This window comes from Sus scrofa, chromosome 13 (genome assembly GCF_054392235.1).
Source record: "Sus scrofa isolate SSC_HxYL_T2T_F1_AM1 chromosome 13, Sscrofa_HxYL_maternal_Yorkshire_Landrace_v2.0, whole genome shotgun sequence".
Classification (NCBI taxonomy): domain Eukaryota; kingdom Metazoa; phylum Chordata; class Mammalia; order Artiodactyla; family Suidae; genus Sus; species Sus scrofa.
The window spans coordinates 187,347,428-187,367,284 of NC_139395.1; the positions used below are offsets into that span (position 1 = coordinate 187,347,428).

General features: G+C 33.5%; 1 long non-coding RNA gene across 1 annotated transcript in view; it reads left to right on the forward strand.

Annotated features, from left to right (window-relative positions):
- The window catches only part of LOC110256457 (uncharacterized), a 394,262-nt gene that overhangs the window by 330,430 nt on the left and 43,975 nt on the right, over nucleotides 1-19,857 (forward strand). Inside the window, exon 4 of the long non-coding RNA XR_002337969.2 lies at nucleotides 13,961-14,042. This is a non-coding gene — a long non-coding RNA (uncharacterized LOC110256457). The remainder of the gene's footprint in view (nucleotides 1-13,960; nucleotides 14,043-19,857) is intronic.

The window sequence follows — 19,857 nt, forward strand, 5'->3', positions numbered from 1 at the left end:
ATTTTTACTTTTTCCATTTTAGTTGGTTCACAGTGTTCTGCCAATTTTCTACTCTACAGCAAAGTCACCCAGTCACACATATATATATTAGTATTCTCACATTATCCTCCATCATATTCCACCACAATTGACTAGATATAGTTCCCTGTGCTATACAACATGATCTCATTGCTTATCCAATCCAAATGCAATGGTTCGCATCATTAACCCCAGACTTCCAGTCCATCCCAATCCCTCCCCCTTCCCCTCCCCCTTGGCAACCACAAGTCTGTTCTTCAAAGTCCATGAGTTTCTTTTCTGTGGAAAGGTTCATTTGTGCCATATGTTAGATTCCAGATGTAAGTGATATCATAAGGTATTTGTCTTTCCCTTTCTGACTTCACTTAGCATGAGAGTCTTTAATTCCATCCATGTTGCTGCAAATGGCATCATTTTGTCCTTTTTATGGCTAAGTAGTATTCCATTGTGTATATGTACCACATCTTCTTAATCCATTTATCTGTTGATGGACATTCAGGTTGTTTCCATGTCTTGGCTATTGCGAATATTGCTGCAATGAACATACGGGTGTGTATATTAAATTATTGATAAATCTAATAGGTGTGGAATCTATATTGATTTGTTGGACATAACTAGATTATACATGAATAGGGCGTGGTTTATACATTTTGAAAGCCCTAAGTTTTTAGAACCCTTGAAATGACCAAGGACAGAATTGTGAAAGTACCAAAATTATTCTGTGTAGGCAAAGGTGTATTCTTAGCTTAGTGATAGAAAAATTCTAATTTTCAAAGTTAAAAATCAAGGCAATAAAATTTTATTTTGCTGAATTTGCATGCTTTTTATAAAATAACTTTGTAGTATAGTTGTACCAGAAATCTTCACTTTTGTTTTCCTTTTTTCCTTTTTAATAGCTGTTGTAGTTTCTCTACGGTCATGTTTTCTTTCCTTTTTTCTTTTTTTCTCTTTTTTCTTTTAATTTTAGGGTTGCACTAACAGCATATGGAATTTCCCAGGCTAGGGATCTAATCAGATCTGCAGTAGCCAACCTATACCATAGCCACAGCAATGCCAGATCTGAGTTGCATCTACAAACTACACTGCAGCTCATGGCAACATGGAATCCATAACCCACTAAGCAGGAGCAGGATTGAACCCGCCTCCTCATGGATACTAGCCAGGTTCATTACCACCAAGCCACAAAAGGAATTCCTTTTTTTTTTTTTTAATTTTCAAGGTTGTACCCACAGCATATGGAAATTCACAGGCTAAATGCTGTATCCTCTAACCCACTGTGCCAGGCCAGGGATCAAACCTGCACCTCCACAGTGACCAGAGCCACTGCAGTTGTATTCTCAACCCACTGTGTCATGGCTGGAACTCCAGCAGCCATGTCTTTCTTAATGCTACATCTTCTTAATCCATTCATCTGTGGAATTACAAAGAGGCTCTACCATCTACAGATAGATTACAACTCTGCCCTTGGTATTTCCAAGAGTTCCATCAATTGAGGCCTTTCACCTTGTTGGAAGATCAGAAGTAGAGGAACAAATTTATGTTATCTTAATAACAAGACTGGTTAGAAGTATTGTGTGGTTGTACAATGATTATAACCCCAAACACTAAAATGAATAATTCTGGAGATCTAACAGTCATGTGGTTATAGTCAAGATGAAAACATAATTTGAAAGAATTTAATTACTTTTTTGAGCATTAAAGGGACTGTGTTTTCCTTGCCATCATAAGAAACTACCTTTCTGGCACCAAGGGTCAAGAAGAAAATTTAGAAGGCAAGCATATTATCTGTTGGACTGCTTTACTCCAGTAAATTAGTTCTGTTTTAAGATGCTTTTTGTCAGAACTGCTAAATTTTATTTAATGTCAAAGATGAAGACTGGAAGTTTAAAGGGTTCAAGTTCTATGACTTAGAACTTAAAATTCACAACTTAAAATTTAAAAACTTTACAACTTAAAATTTAAAAAGTTCATTTTATAAAACCACATATATCTGCTTGTTTTAGAAATAATTATACATCTGCTGAAAATAAATCATACATACATAATAATCACGATGTCATAGTAAGTACAATAAAAATGATTGTTGTTTTTAGAAAAAAAGTGGTATCTAAATAGAGGATAAAATAAAATTTTTCCTCCAAATATTTAGAAATAATCATCTAATTGAACATAATGTGATAAGTAAGATTTAGATTACCACAAATAACAATTATTTAAAATTCTAATATTAGAAGGTATTATGAATATTTATTGGCATAATTATAAAAATTGAAGGTAATAAAAAACTTGTCACAAACAGGAATATATTATTCCTGGTATACATTAAGCATTATTTGTCTAACCTGAGAATTACTTTTTGGACAATAATTAAACCTCATTAAAATAAATGAGAGTCGCACCCTATTGGGCTTAGTTTGTTGTGAACATAGACTTTGATTACTTATTTTAAGAATATTATATTTAAAAATATCTTGATGCCAATCTTTACATTTTTATTTATTGAATATACCAATATTAGACATTAGTTTGAAATGTTTATGTAATAATCTATAATATAAAATAATTTTTATCCATGTAAAATAATCATTGTGGTAGTAATATAATAAAATGTCAAAATATAACAGTTTAAACATATACGTTTTCAAGTAGATATTTTGATTAAAATTTGCTTAATTGAAGAATCAGTGTTACATTTTAAGAATGGATGTATAGTTCTCCTGTTTTTATTTTATGTATTTTTACAGAAAAGCTCTGTCCTTTCTCTTCTCAGAATTTAGAACTCCCTTAGCTTGCTGTTATGGACTGAATATTATGTCTCCCTCAAAATTCAGATGTTTAAAGTTTCAGGCCACGGTGTGACAGTATTAGGAAATGGAGTCTTTGGAAATAATTAGGTCATGAGGGTGGGGGTCTCATGAATAAGATGAGTGCCCACTTAAGAGGAGACTAGAGAGCTTGCTTTCCCTCTTTCTTGTTCTTTGCCATTGAGGTCACAACTAGAATTCAGTTGATAGCAAACGAGGAAGAGTACCCTCATCAAAACACTGGATATGCTGCCCCCTTAATCTTGGACTCCCCAGGTGGTAGAACTGTGAGAAATAAATTCCTGTTAATTAAGCCACCTGTCTATTATATTCTGTTAGAGCAGCCTGAACTGAATTTGACACCATCTTAATAGAATTTACATCAGTATAGATCTATGGGGTAGAAAAATGTTCATTTGGCCTAGAATATCTGGAATAGGTCATACAAAAGAGAATATTATTATATTTTCAGTTTTCATTATATATGATCATATCACATAAAACTTATCCCTTTCAAGTTATTTTCAAACCCTTTTAAAACTACTAGCAATAAATGACTTTGAATACGTTCTTATATAAAGTGAAAGTTTACATTTGTTGTGCATTGGACAGATGGATCATATAATTAGGAGTTAAAAATTGTATATTTGTATCTGTGGGGGGGTGTACTTTCTTTTTTTTTCTTTTTTTTTTCTTGTCTTTTCAGGGCTGCACCTGAGGCATTTGGAAGTTCCCAGACTAAGAGTCAAATCAGAGCTGTAGCTGCTTGGCTACACCATAGCCACAACAATGCCAGATCCAAGCTGTGTCTGTGACTATACCATAGTTCACAGCAACACTGGATCCTTTAACCCACTGAGCAAGGCCAGGGATCAAACCCACATCCTCATGGATACTAGTCAGATTCTTAATCCACTGAACCACAATGGGAACTCACCTCATATGTTTTGATATGGTAGAAGTTCCCAACCTTGGCTGTGCCTTAGAACCATCTATTGGTCTTACCAAAAAAATAAATAAATGACCTTTGCTGGCAACCTACCTCTAGGGATTTAGTGGGGAGAGATGGGGGCTGAAAATTTATATAGTTATACTAGGACTCCAAAAGAGTTTATTGTGCAGTGAGTGTTAAGTAAGTGTTACCACTTGCCTAAGTACAGGTAGATAGCAACACATGATTTCTCAACAATTCCTGCTTCCTCTGGTAAGGAGAGAGAAAGGGAGGAAGGAGAGAGATGAAATTAGTATTCCTTGAGGAAAACTAATCTCTCTCTCTTTCTCCTTTGGCAAAATGGCAGAAACATATTTGCTCTTTGCCCTAGTCAGGAAATAAATGTTGAGAGGGATAGAAATAATTTGGGGGCCAGAATCTATTTGGAACATTCTCTCTCTGCCTATCTGAGTAAAACCTTGTGACCTATTACTTCCAGTATTTCTTGGTAACTTTGATGTGTCTCAGGCAAGGGCTAAAATGCACTTTCTTTATATGCTCTCCATTGCCAGTATGAGCACATTTAGATTCACTCTTCAAGTCTTTCTGCTGTTAGCCAGAAAAGTAATAAAGATTTGGCATCTGCAATAAATTGTGTTTGTCTTTACACGGAGTACTTGCATGTTTGTTTTAAGGTATTATAACAGCTGTTGAGCCATTTTATTTAATGGGAAATTCGTGGCTGTGTAATGCCAGGACAAAAGTGAACAATCAGAAATATGCAATTATTACATATGCCACAGTGAGACTTAGTTTATTTTTTATACAAATGCTCTACATTTATTACCTCATGTGGATGCTCTGGCAAACTCATTGGTACTTTCCTGTACAATTCAGTACTAGATTCAAATTTATATTTACTGCATTTGAAAGGCTGAAAATATACTTGATGGATCTCTCCTCAAATACCATCAGTACCAACTATATATATAATAAAAACCTATCACTAAAAACAAAGTCCTAATAACTATTTTAACAAATTCATCTGGCTTCTAGATAGAGAACATGTGATTCCTGTTTTGATTTAATACAACTTTGAGGAAGATGCTGTGTATAAATCATGGTCCTTATGAATAACTGCAGCAGACTGGGCTGTCATTTTTACTTTTCCAATTTTTCCCTCTGAAAAAGAGGACAACTGGAGTTCTTTGGGAGCAGCTCCTCAGACAAATATATTCAGAGAAACAGAGCTGAGCCATGACAGGCAGAATGTGGTAGGCATGAAGATGCATCTCCAAAATCTTCTTTTCAGGAGAGGTGGTATATCCTGTCTTGTGAGTGCTTATGGGAGGAAGCCAATAGCCTCCAAGCCTTCCTCCCATACCAGTGCTACCAGGGAGCTGATAAAGTTCAGGAGGAAAGGAGTTGACCTGAGAAGGAGAGAAGATTGCTAATGACAGTGATTTTCATCTGCCAAAGTCCTTGTTCACAGAGAGGACGAGATGGAAGTGCCTGCTCTCAGATAGCACATTGGTACAATTCTGAGCTCAAATGTCATTTCCATTGGTAAGAGGAAGTTTTACAAATTGAATATGATTGAAATGTTGAATAGAAAAGTGACACTGTCTTGGCAATTTAAATTATCTTGTAAGCTTATATTTAAAGACTAACAAAATAGGTCATGCACCTGAGAAATTTTTATCTAGTTAAAGGGGAAAAACTAAATATATTTTAAAAGGATACAAAGAAATAAAAGTACATGTGTGTTTGATTATGTCATGAGTCTTACTTAAATATATTCATTACTTGTATTATAAATACATATAAAGATAAACTTTATACATCAACATATGTTATCTTTTGGTAATTGTAAGTTTTGCATAAAGGTCATATATGGAAACAGCTTGAGGGCCAGGGCTTTTCACCATTCCATTCAATAACATAAAGCCAATGTCTAAAATAGTGTCTAATACGTATTAGAGATTTAATAACTGTTTTGAGTGATCGAATGAGTGAAACAAATATTTACTATTGGCAGGCAACTTAGCATATCTTTCTCTCTTAAAATTAAAACACTGTTCATCATCCAGTATTCTTCTCATGTATTGCAAAACATGCTATGTCATCATCACACTTTTATTCTTTTTGCTTATATCGTTTTCTCTATCTTTACAAATCTTTCTTCTCTTGAGCTATACAAACTCTTTCTTGCCATTCCATAGGTCTATAAGTCAACCTGTCTTTTAGACCAAACTCATCCCTCCTCTATTCCATTTTAAAAATATTTTTGCAATAGTGCATATTTTTTCCAGAACATGTGGTGAATTATTATGCTTTATCATTTTCTAATTATTTCAGCAATGTTGTTTTATATACTATATTGTATTGCAGGATATTTGAATGCCTTGGGTTTGTCCTGTAATGTTTTTATTGTTGCCATCTGGACCAGACACTATTGCTTTTTTAAAAAAAAAATATGTAGTCAACTTCCTGAGTTCCCAGAGCACCCATGAGGAGCTGACAGCCTCCCATATCAAGCATTGTTGTCTCTCTCCTTCTGACTTCTTTGCTGTTCTGCCTAAAGACTTTCCTGAACACTTGAGAAGCTTCCTTAGCCCTGGAGCACAGCAATTTACTGAGGATTTCATGTCCTTCAAATGAAGAGAAACTGGAGTGTCAGGAACAACTAGACTTTCCATATGCCATTGGTACAAGTCTGATATGTGTTTCTAAAAGAGTATCCAGGAAGACTCCAGTTACTCATATTGATAATGTTTTCATTAGCACATCCTTGTTTCTCTTCACTCTCTCAGTTCACAGTTCTCACTTATGCTTCCTAGTATTACTTCCCAAATAAACTACCTCCTCTCAAGTACCTGACAAAAGATTTTCTTTCTAGGACATGGTCTGTTCCAGTTTTTATGCCACTGACTTATTTTCCTTCAGAATTCAGCTTAAATATTAGGCTGAATAGTAGATAGTAGTCTCTCAAAACAGTCTATGTCCTATTTCCTGAAATCTACAAATATGTTATATTACATGGTTAAAAGGACTGTCCACACTTGATTAACTTCAGGTTTTTGAAATGAAAAGATTATCCTGATTTATCCTGTTGTGTCCAATGTAATTGCAAGGATTCTTATAAATACTCAGAAAGAGAAGAGAGAATAGAAGCAGAATTTAGAGAGGAGAAAATATGGTTCACTGCTGATTCCAAAGATGGAAGAAGGACCACAAAACAAGGAAGGTAAGTAACATCTAGAAGTGAGAAAAGGCAAGCAAATAGATTCTCCCTGAGATCTTCCAGAAGGAATACAGCTTTGCAGAACTATTTTTAGACTTCTGATCTCTAGAACTATAACATAAATTTGTTTTTAAGCCATTGAATTTGTGGTAATGTTAGAATAGTAATAGGAAACTAATGCAGATATCACTTCTTCAAAAGCTTTCCATGATAATCTTATCTATGATAAATTTCCCTCAGACAAACATGGTAAATGTGACTGGTTTTGTTTTATCAAATTATAAGTGCTCCACTTTTAGTGTACCGTTTTTAATATTATCGTTATAGTATTATTGTCACTCAATGTTATGTAAAATTGTCACCATTTCTAATTTAAGTTAATGTTTAAAAGTCTTTTTCCAAGATGCTGTCCTACCACTAAGAGAGAACCTTTTCTTGGCCATTGTTCCTTCAGTCTGTTAGAGCGGAAAGCCACATGGTTTATGCCTCTGCTTCCTCACCATGAGACTGACATATGCTTTACAGTTCAGAGATGTGTGACTTGCCAGGCCTACAGTGATTTTGTACTTGGGTTATTTAACTAAGCTGCTTAAGTTGCACTACTAATAATATAACTGAAAATCTTCCTACTATAATGCCTTTATTAGATATGTCTCTAATGTCTTGACAAATAGAATACTTACTTCAATATGTCTTCTTGTCTTTCATTGTAAATAAATTATCCTTGATTTCCTGAGTCAAAATATAGTAAACAAATTAAAAAAAAAACCATAAACACAAGAGCAAAAATGTCAACCTGAAATACTGAGATTTCCAGATGAAGAAAATAATTCCTGCTTGTTAATCATTATCATGCTTTCTATTATGCATGGAGCTACCTAATTTCTCCTAGGAGCAGAGGCTTAAATTTGCAGAGTGTATTGATAGCAAGTTCATAAGCTGTTTTATGGATGTATACTATAACTTGTGTTTTCTTTTAATTATTTTTACATATCTTCCTATCTTCATAATTTATATTGTATATTATGCTATTAGTTATACATACATATATAACTAATGCTTTGCTTTTTGGGGCTGCACCTGCCGCATATGGAGGTTCCCAGGCTACAGGTCAAATTGGAACTGTAGCTGCTGGCCTACACCACAGTCTCAGCAACGCAGGATCCGAGCCCTATCTGTGACCTACGCCACAGGTCATGGCAATTCCAGATCCTTAGCCTACTGAGCAAGGCCAGGAATTGAACCTGCATCCTCATGGATGCTAGTCAGATTTGTTTCTGCCGAGCCATGACAGAAACTCCCATTTATATTTTATACTATTTTTCTTTAACCCAATTTTTTAGCTTGATATACCATATTTAGTTGATTGCAAAATGCCGTAATAGATAGATAGGTAGACAGATAGTAGATGCCTCAATACCTTATTTAAATAAAATCTCTGAAGGAAAATAAGATGCCGAGGGCTAGATGTATACTGGTGAAATGTGTGTCCATTAGATTATCTGCTTTTAGGATTAATTACTAGAAAAGTACCTAGGGGTTGATGCTTCACAAATTTTTAATAAATTAAGGCATACATTCAATCATTCATTCTGTAAATATTTATTGAGCAGCTAAGGACTGAAGATAATGTGTTACTATCTAGAATACAGCACACACATACACACATACCACACTAAGGTATGGTCCTGCACTCATAAAGCAACTTAGTGAAGCATAGATAATAAAAAAATTGAAAATTAACCTTCCTTATTTGTTCTGAGTCCTTGAAAAAGGAATGACAGTAGTATGTAAGAGAAAAAAATGGGAAAAAGCTGTACTCTTTTATGTGGATCAAGCAATGAGAATCTCTTAGAGGCATGTGATGTATAAATTGAGAGTGATAACTGAAGAAATGAAAAGATCAAGCCTTGTGGAGAAAGAAGAAAGAGTCCTCTCAGAAAGAAGGCACACCATATGTAACTTTCCTTACTTAGGAAAATGTGTGTTCATGAAACAAAAGTAAACTAGGACAAAGTGTAGGGAGAATGGGGGAGAGCAGATTTAGATACAGTTTGAGAGCCTGTAGCCAGAAGTACTTTTTTTTTTTTTTTTGAGAGGTTGTTATAGAATCTCGATTCTCTGACCATGCTGGAGGAGGTCATTGAATGCAGAGCACAGCTGATTGACCTGCAAACTTAGCTCAGGGAATCAAAGGCTCCTCACCCCCTTCTCTGTCCCTAGAATATATGTTTGGCCCACCCATCCCACAGTGGGGGCCATTTTTAAAGACACAGTCTTGAGGAAGCAATGTGTTGTTATCTCGAGACCATCTGGATGGCATACGTGACTGAATCCAGTTAAGGCCTCTAGGTAAACTTTAAAAATTCTGGCAGGTGGGTACAGAGATCTGCTTGCCTTGTGGCCACCCAAGGCAAGCAAGGCAAGCATTAAAAGTAAGTTCCCTTGCTTATTAAAACTACCCCGTACAAATCTAGAGTGATCTGCCTCTTCAGTCTTTACTGGTTCTGCATGGGTATGGTGGCCAGTTTGTGAACCAATAGTGCTGTTGCAATACAATGTAACTTTTTTAACAAGAAATGAAGCAACCTAGTTTATTTGCTTAGAGATCCTGCTAACTACTATGGGAAAATACATTGTCGCCAGTTATTCTCCTTTTAACACCAGAAAAACATCAGTGATGTTTCCATTGTCATTCTTACAGTCAGTAAAGTTGATAATTTAAAATGTAAGCCTGTAACTATTTTTCATGGAATCAATAAAGTTGTTTCTCCAATTTGGGTGATAATTAGGCCACCCAAATATGGTGATTCATCTTCAGCTGACTTTTCATAACATCTTACTTGACCCTAGATAGTGAAATCATGTAAAATATCATCTCTCAATTACACTATTTCCCCTCTTAGGAACATTGTGTGGTTACTTTCAGTATAGTATATTTTCAGTAGAGATTACTTATTTTTTTCTTCTTTATATTTTCCTTTTATAAATTTCCTTTTCCTTTTATAAATTTTCCAGTCTTAAATTGATTCTTTAATTATGAATTATATGTTTCTTAACAGAAACAAGGATTGTATTTTGGATACTTTGACTACTATATTGCCTCTCCCTTCATCACATGAATTTGACCCTAAAAATTAAAATATATAAATGTCATTCTTCTTTACTCAAGATGTTAAATTCAAGTAAAATAAGAACACGAGTGGAATTCTAACCTAGTGTCATAGTTGATTCGTCTTAATTAGGTTGGATACTACATGGGTAATTTCTTTTATTGGCTTTGTTTTAGTTTCATTAATTTGGATAGTTCAAAATAGGTATTGCTAAGAAGACTTGTACTGGCCACTTGTAAATTCAGTCAGAATTACTCTCGTGACAGCTTCAGTGGTTTTATTCTGGTTGAAAGCAGTGAAGTTTAAATGAGTGATTAATTCATTAAAATTAGATGATAAGAAATACAGTAACAGGCTGAATACATTTCTCACCTATAAAATTAATTAATCTGAACTAGTTTTGTCTTGAAAACACTTGTCACAAAATAGAATTGACTTAAAGAAAGAAAGCAGCTGGTATTTTTGTTTGCCTAATAATCTTAATGGAATGATTTTTAATGGAGGACCAATCAACACAATTGCAAAAAAAAACTTGTTGTACTTATGTAATGTGACAAGGAGATTTGTGTAAATTATCTTCATTCAGTTGAATAAACTCTTTTGCTAAAAGTATTAGCTAACTGTGGACATAATGTAATTTTTCTTTGTATCAGCTGGGCCAATGTTATTTATAGATGCAGAGTTAATTATTGAAATAAGTAAACAGATGGTATCTCCATTTTACAGAGTTCTAAGAAATTATGTACTGTTGCTCCAAATGTTAATTCCAGGTATGAAAGGTAAACAAATATCAATATAGAAATCATGTAGTTTATTTCATATTATTAGGGGCTATCAAAGTATAATTTTATGTTTAATTTTCTTTTAGTTGTCTAGCATTAAATTAAGAGTGATACTCTTGCAATTTTCATATTGATTTTCATTACTAAAATAGAAGGATATTTTTATGGTTGTTATCACTTCTTGTATTTGTTGTTAAAAATCACAAAACTTTAATTAAATCTTTGTGTTAATGGGTTTAGGACTAGTTCATACCTCATAAGTCAGAACTACCAAATCTGCTCACTTTATTCAAACTGCAATCAATGCTAATTTTATTTTGGTTCAGCAATTTCTTTTACTTTTTATTGGAAGTTCAATTATTTGCAATTACAGCTTCGATGTATTAAGATAAATGTGATATAATAACTAAATTGTAAATTATAGAAGCTCAATTTTTATTATTTTGTATATTGGAATGCATTTAAAAACAATCTTAGAAAGTACATGTAAATGTTTTTAGTTCTGATATTTATGTATTTTGCTGGACATTATTTATGCAAATATATATATTCACTGTAAACATACACATTTTAAATGATAAAACAGCAAAATTACCTAGCAAAAGTTGGAGTGATCCTAACCATTCAAGCACTCTTCTGTAGCATGAGTGCTGTAGCAATTGCTATTCTATGCTCCATTTCCAATGAAATATTTCTTAATATTTAGATTTCAACTAAATAATGAGCAATTTTATTTAATTCCAATACATTTTCTAAGATAATGCAGGATTGACCTCAGGCAACATTACAAAGCCACAGTAATCAAGAAATTTTAAATTCTAGATTTTCTGAAAAAAATTAAAATGTTATAAAGTGAGAGTAACAAAAATTTAGGGTGCTATGGTAGTAAATATTTTAGATTGCATATATATTTTTTCTACAATAAAGTATACTATTTTTGAGAAGCCACTGACCCAGAATATTTTGAATAATTTTTTTAAACATCAGTTATATTTTCCTGCATATGGAGTGAAAAATAGGTGCTGGCCTTACCATTACCTTCACATTAATGTGAAAAATATTGTCATAATCTACATAAAATTACCAAAAATTCACTCAGATTTTTATTTTCTTTCAAGGCAGTTTTCCTTCAAGCCATCCTTAATTTAGAGAGTTTAAAAACCTATTGGAAAATCTAAATATAACATGGAGTTTATGGTTGTTATTAATTTTTACATGTAATACTCATAGATAATTAAGATATTTAATTTATTAATATTAATGCTTTCTGAATAAAGATTTTCTTTCTTTGTTGTTGTAAGGGGCATTTTAAAAATCCCTAGGTATTTTATAAGTACTCAACTTAAAGATAAACTTATTTTATTTTGAAGAAAATGCCCATTAATAATTATCTAAGAGATTATGAAAATATTCAGATTATGGAAATATTCAGTAAGATAGCTGGATATAATGTAAAGCATAAATGAAGAATGCCTATGGTTAATTAAATTGCATTTCTTAAGCAAAACAGAAAGTATGCAATCAGATATGTTTCCTACTCTATCTCCCTGCTAAGCATTTAAGACTTTGAAAAAAAATAAAGGAATAAGTTGGGTTTAGCATGATTATAGATGTGAGCCACATCACTAAGAGATAATACCATATTATTTTTCTGGAATGACAATGAGGACATTCACCTTAAGAGCCTTCCTTTGATGCAAGTGAGGAATGTGTCAAGAATAAAATAGAACCACAGGTGGTGTTTTGGTTCTCAAGTCCCTAATGCTTCAAATAGAAAGAGCAAATTAACAGATGAAATACAGAATTTGTATGACGTCTGGAAGAAACTGTTCAAATATTTAATTTGCCTGTTTAGATCTTATTAATAACAACAAAATACTTCATCACAAAAGCAAGCAGTGTAAAAATAATTACCAGTTAGTGAATCATTATCATTTGCGTGCTATTATTTTAAATCTGAGTTTTGTTTTTCAGGATGAGTAATTTTGGGGGGAGGGATTTAGTAGTGAATGTATTTGTTAAAAATGCTTTTAATCACTTTTTCCCTAGATGTTTTTGCTTTCTTGGTTGTTTTTGTTTTGTTTAATCTATCAAGCTCTTCCTTCTAGAGGAAAACTCAACTATGACAAGGATATCTTTGTTTTTCTGTTTTTTTTTTTTTTTTTTTTTTCTGCACTATATAAATTAACGTAGCTCCTGTACCTAATAAGGGCTGTAGGTTCACATACCTTTCAGAAAAGTGCTTCACAGGCACATGTTTAGTATAGTGGCTGGTGGGGACTGTCACTTTGACATTTTCAGCAAAACTGCTAAAGTGCTAAAGTCATGTTACTGTACTACTGATGCTTGGAAATTATTGAAATTTGTGTAATTATTAAGCTGATTATTTTAGTGAATAATGTTGACTTAAATATGCACAACTGAGAAGCTGAGAGTTAAGTTTTATTTGGGAAAAAATGAGAACTATAGCCTGAGAGGCAGCATTTCAGATGGCTCTGAAATACCATGCCAAAGAGGCAGGGGAATTGCCAGTGCATAGGTAATTTTGGCAAAGGGGGAGGTACATGCAACCAAGCACACATTTAACAGAAGTTAGTTGCTGGTTTCCTGAAGGTTATTATTGGTCATGAGGAGCAGTTGTCACCATGAAAGATTTTACTGATTTTCTAGATAGGAGAAGATGTAAGAATTGAGCTCATAAAATATTCTCCTGAAAATGTCTAACTGTCTGAGAGCTTTTCTGCCTGTTTTTCCAGAGCGCAGAGTGCCTCACTCCTGGTCTCCACACTGAGTTCTGCTCAGGGTGTGTTGAGGGTCAGCACCTACAGTGGCTTATGATTCAGTCTACGTAGAGTTAGATGGCAAGTGCCAAACTCCAGTACACAATGGAAGCACATGTTTTGTTTTGTTTTCTGGGAGATAGTAATGATATATAATGCAAGGTGTAAATAAAAGAAATAAAAAGGAAAATTTCAGAGAACCTTTAGACAAATAATGCCATTTCAGAAAGATATAAAATTCATATAAACTTGAAAAATCTGAATGTAAAACTTGTAATAAAATTACAGGTAACTCTTCAAAAGATTGGAAAAAAAAAAACTTCATGGAAAAGCATACACTTGAGGGCTGTTTTTCATGAATGTGTAATAGGTAAGTACTTTTTTGATAAAAATTATTGAAATCAGAAGACCTTATGGCTTATTAAGATTTCTTTGGTTAACTCACACACGTTTTCTGAGACAAAGGTAAGAACTGCAAAGATTACGTTCACTGTTTCTTCAGTAAAATAATGCTGAAAAAGTTATAAAAGTGCTATGCTTTTACTAAAACATTAAGTAATTGACAGACTCACTTGATTCTTATCTGGCTCATGGCAGTCTTTGGCAAGTATGTTAAACATAAGTTCTTGAATATTTAAAGAATATAATGTACATAAAGCAAACCTCTTTTCTTTTTTAATAAGAACAGGTATTATACAGTATTTCATTGTTAATTTTTTGAATAACTGCATTTTTGTTCTTCTGTAAACAAATCCCATAACAAAGACAAGGGTTCAGGAGAGTAAATTAGAGAAATGAGCTAATGGGTAAATAGCTGAACATTTGTTCTAAGATATAACCTAGACTCAGGTTAACACATGTCATGTCATTGACCTATGAAATGTGGGGAGAGTATTACCAAATCTTATTTTCTGAGAGTATGAATTTATGTTCTATATTAAATTTCTTGAGATTTCAATATAAGCAACAAATTAAAATATTTTTAAACATTCTGTGCAAACTAGGAAATCTTGAGTGAGGTCTCTTATTTGACATGCATGCTTTGGGTTCTTCATCTCACAGTATTAGTACAGAGAGATAAAATGTTTGCTTTGAGTATGTCATTCTTTTCACTCTCTTTGTTCATGCATTCAATCTAATCACCATTTTAAAATTCTTTTTTATGTAAAAAGACTATTGTTCAGTTTCCTAAGATTTGCAAAATAATAATCTTTTTTTTTTTTCTGAAAGTTTACCCTGCCTTTGAATGGGACAGTGCCTACCTGTATGTGAGTAATATCATAATTTAAACAAAAGTTCTTTGAGAGTTGAGGGATCACCCTATTCAGTGGACACTGAAAAATTTTCCCTAAAAGAGAGTAGAACTTGAATTTGAACTTGAATATTCAACCTGCATATAGCATTTGAACTTGAATATTCTCTTCTATTTTAAAACAATTTAGCTTTAACTAAATACTATGACACATAATTAAGTGGTTTAATGCTAATAATATTTGGAACAAAAAACATAGTTTTTAGTGGTAAGACTTTGGAGTATGAATATTTATAAATTGATATTTTGAGGTATTCTAGTTTGAGCACTGATTATTCTATTAAGCACTCCTACTCATTCAAATTTCTCACATGCTGCTTCTATTTACTAAATGTTATCCTAGCCTCAAAAGTTCTAATGAATTTTTAATTGTAAAGTGATGATATGGTTTTCTGCTAACACTCAAAGCCATCCATCATTAACTATATTTTACAAATCGATTCCCTTCAGCTCCTGATCACCTAAAGCTTACCTACTTCTTTGATAACTTATCATTTGACTTGTTTGAAATAAAACAAGAAACACATAATTCTGCTTTTGGATTTCTTCCTTATTATGGTAACTTAAGTTGCAATTTCTCATTTACATACAGTAACAGCTTAATTGGATTGTTATCTTAGTTTCTCCAGGGAAATCCTCTCTGCATAAGAAACTTGCATTTTAGGCCCACTCATGTTGATCCTGTTTATTTGCAAACATATATCTATTTATTATTCATTGAAAAACTGCCTGTTCATATTTTGCATATTCTCATCTTTTAAGCTAAAGAGAATCTTGCAAGTCATTTAAATATGTTTAAGATTCTATCACTTTCCCAATTAAAAAAGTACTATTAGCCTACCTAAAAGATACCATAAGATTTGTTATGAATATAATTTTCCCACTTTTACATTTGAATAGTCTGCTTTATAAAAGAGTATAGCTTGCAGTGAAAACTACTTTGACAATCAGAGATCGAAGTATTTTTATTAATATGGTGTTTTAGATCACATGATTTTCAGCTTTTAATTTAGAACATTACTATAGGAAAAGAAAAAAGTGATTTAAGAAAAGGTAAAAGATGAGAAAAATATTAAAATGAGAATGGTTTCAGGACGTTGAAAGAGGCATTAAGTAGAGATTCCAAAATTTAATAAATTGTTCTGCATCTTGGAATTTAGATGACTTGACTTTTTAATGTGAATTTCAGTGTCTCTTTAGAAATAATTGCAATTAAAACTAATAAATTCTTTTATAATCATTAGCCATAAAAATGTACTGAATTTCAAATATATAACTAAATCAGACACAGAATTTTCCTATTTTTTATGGCTATTTATTAATCTTTTACTTTTGTTAGCCATGACCCTTATTCAGGTACTGCACTAGGGACAAGATGTACTCCATAGAGCAATAACTCTGAAAATAGGTGCACACAACACTAGACAAGAAAAAACAAGCCTCACTCTCCTATTTTATGTACACTTTCAATTCTGTTTCAAAACTAATCTGGTAGACATCTGAACCACCGTTTTCCAATAAAAGCTTCCTTATGAGTTGAGACCATGGCCCAGTCCTGAATAATCATTGACAATCTCCAGTACAACGCTGGACTTCTGATTAGATGGCTTCTGAGTCTCCATAATTTCTCCCCCATATGCTTGTCAAGGTATTGGAAATTCTTACAATTCAATAACCATTTCTCTGTGTTAGGGCTTTGTCTCCTGTTAGAAAGCATATTTAGCTACATTTGTCATTAGCCTTGGTGCCAATTCCTATGATTTGAGTTATGATTCCCAAGCATGTGTCTGTTCCACTATCATTTCAAAGAATAATGTAGAAAACCTTAAATCAGTAGAAAATAGTATAATCTAGTATTTTAGAAAGGCACAAGTTAGAGGGAGAAGGATACATTTAATTTTAACTATCAGGTCTCTTATTTATGTGTAATTTACTCACCTACCTAACAACCAGTGACTCATCTGTAAATCTAGGAGTGCTACACTTTGCAGGAGATTGTGGAACTTAAATGAATCAGTATAACCATCTTGGCGTCTCTCCTAAAGTAGTAGTCTCTGATTATTGATGCTGAAGGAAAAGTTTAGGCCACACACAGTTGAACAGCAGATGTGTATGGAAGTAGAGAGAGGTATGAACATAGGCAAAGAAAGAGCCAAACCTGACAAGTATAACAGGCAAGATAAGTTGTACTGATAACATCATTTCTATTTCTTATTTCATTGCCCTGCAAATGAAAATATATCTTCCATTCTCTGTTATTCTTTTTTTTTTTTTTTTTGTCTTTTTTGTTGTTGTTGTTGCTACTTCTTCGGCCGCTCCCGCGGCATATGGAGGTTCCCAGGCTAGGGGTTGAATCGGAGCTGTAGCCACCGGCCTACGCCAGAGCCACAGCAACGCGGGATCCGAGCCGTGTCTGCAACCTACACCACAGCTCAGGGCAACATTGGATCTTTAACCCACTGAGCAAAGCCAGGGATCAGACCTGCATCTTCATGGATACCAGTCAGATTCTTTTCCACTGAGCCACAGTGGGAACTCCAGTGAAGCTATTTTTAAATAAGCACAGTTATTTTTTGTTTAGACTCATCAACCCATTATTTAAAGTCTTTGGACTTCAGTAAATTTAATGTCTCAAAGAGTAGTTTAAAAGTGGTAATGCTATAAAATACTTATGAGTATATAATGCATACTTAATAAAATAGTTAATATTAACTGAGTGCTTACTCCATACCACTCAAATTTTAAATGCTTATCTGGATTAGCTCATTAAATCCCCTGCCAATCCTATGAAGCACTTTTAATAATCATACTGAGTTTTCAGACTATTATGGCATAAGCAGATAAAATCACAAAGACAGGAAAGGGTGAACAAAGGATTTAAACTTGGGTAGTTTAATTTCAGAACTTGTATTCCTAAGGATGACATTATACCTTTTGTCACTCAGAGAAGATATAAGTACTTTTCATTATTATCAGTAATATTTATTTTATCACAATGTTATTTTATCTAAATGAAAGGAGTTTTTTTAACATTACTAATATACATCAGTTTTAAAGGCAAGATAACAAGGCATGCTTATTTGAGTTTACTGCATGACATCTGACCTAGGACAAAATTCAGCATACAAAAAGATGTGCTATTTTTCATGTAGGTTTAAGTATGTAAACACATGATGAATTTTTGTGGTAATATTCAAACAAAATGAAGTTGTGCCTTCAAGTTAGAGCATTCATATATAGTTGAATGCCTGAAGCACTGTTGTTAAAATCTCATATCTGTTCTTAGTCAAATGTGAACAAATAGATTCTTCTAAATCTCATGAATGAATAGATTCTCTGAATTTTTCATTGAATGCGATTGTCCATTGAACTAGCAGGTTCTCTACTCATGCATGGATCTGTTGTTTACAAGGAAGATCTCCATTGTTCTAATAAACCAATTCCAAGTGGCTTCTGCCTATTACTCTTGCAAAAATAATGACTTTCATGTCTCAAACATAATAGAGATATTTTTAGTCATTGCTTTATTTAACCACTGGAAACACAAATAATGTACAGTGCTTTGCTTGACTAAGCTTTTGTCCTCATTTAGAGTCACTCTATTAATTTCCCTAGCCTCTCTCTGCCTCTGTTGCCAGCTCATCCTCCTCTACCTACCTTGATATATTTCATTTAATGAAAGCGAGGCTCTTGGCTATTTTTGCTGTTCAGAGTCTCTCTCCCTGGGAAGGAGTTCATTCATGTTTAGTTTCAGAAGTTTTTGAATGGTCTATACATTTCCACTTGGATTTCTTAAAAATACTGAAAAATCATGACAAACCAGTTTCCTTATCTTTTCTTTCGATTATTTCAAAAGCAGAGCCTAAGACCGGAATTTGAAAGCAAGTAGTTTATTGGGAGGTGGCTTCAAGGCAGCAGAGTGAAGAACTAGAGGGAATTAAATGGAGAACAAAAGACATTGAAGCATATGCTATTGGACTGGTCCTGCCTGGGCACTCAAAACTCAGTTCCCCTCGTGACTCTCTTAGAGACTGTGTAGAACATATAGTCCCTGTGGAGTCTGAGGTCTTGAAAAAGGGATAGAAAAAGATTTCTGAAATGAAGTTATAATTCCATCTTTTAAAAAACTGAAAAACTAAATGATAGAGGAAAGGTTAAGACTGGTTGTTGGTTTTTCATCAGGTAGTTTGAAAAAGGATGACACTACTTCTTTGGAGGCACATTTCTACTTGTGACGCTGTGGAGGCTAAAGCTCCTTCCAATCTTGAAAATACAGCTTTTATCAGTCCATCTCTCTAAACTTTGGATCATAATGGGCTTGCCACAGTGACTGTGACAAGTGACCATCATCTTCTCTTGTGTACAAACAAAATATTCATAGTAGCTTGATCAGGGAAAAATGAAAAATTGTTGAGCATTAGAGTATGATCTCATGTTATCATGTAATAATGTGCTCATTATTTTATTATGAGAGGGATATATTGTTTTTGTATCTCTTTTGTAAACCTATTAATAAATTAAAAATGAAACATTTTATCTATTTTGATGCAGATGTTTCTTAAAACCACTTTTTGATTCACTGGTTTCCTAAAAAAAAAATGCATTCAAGAAATAAGTAAGTAAACATTACCTTCTCATGGTTCTTATTGATGCACATTTTTCTTTTTTCTTTTTTTATTTTCTGCTTTTTAGGGCTGCACATGTGGCATATGGAAGTTCCCAAGCTAGAGGTTGAATCAGAGCTACAGCTGCTGACCTACACCTCAGCCACAGCAACGGGGCATCCGAACTGCGTATGCAGCCTACCCCACAGCTTATGGCACCACCAGATCCTTAACCACTGAGTAAGGCCAGGGATCGAACCCATGTCCTC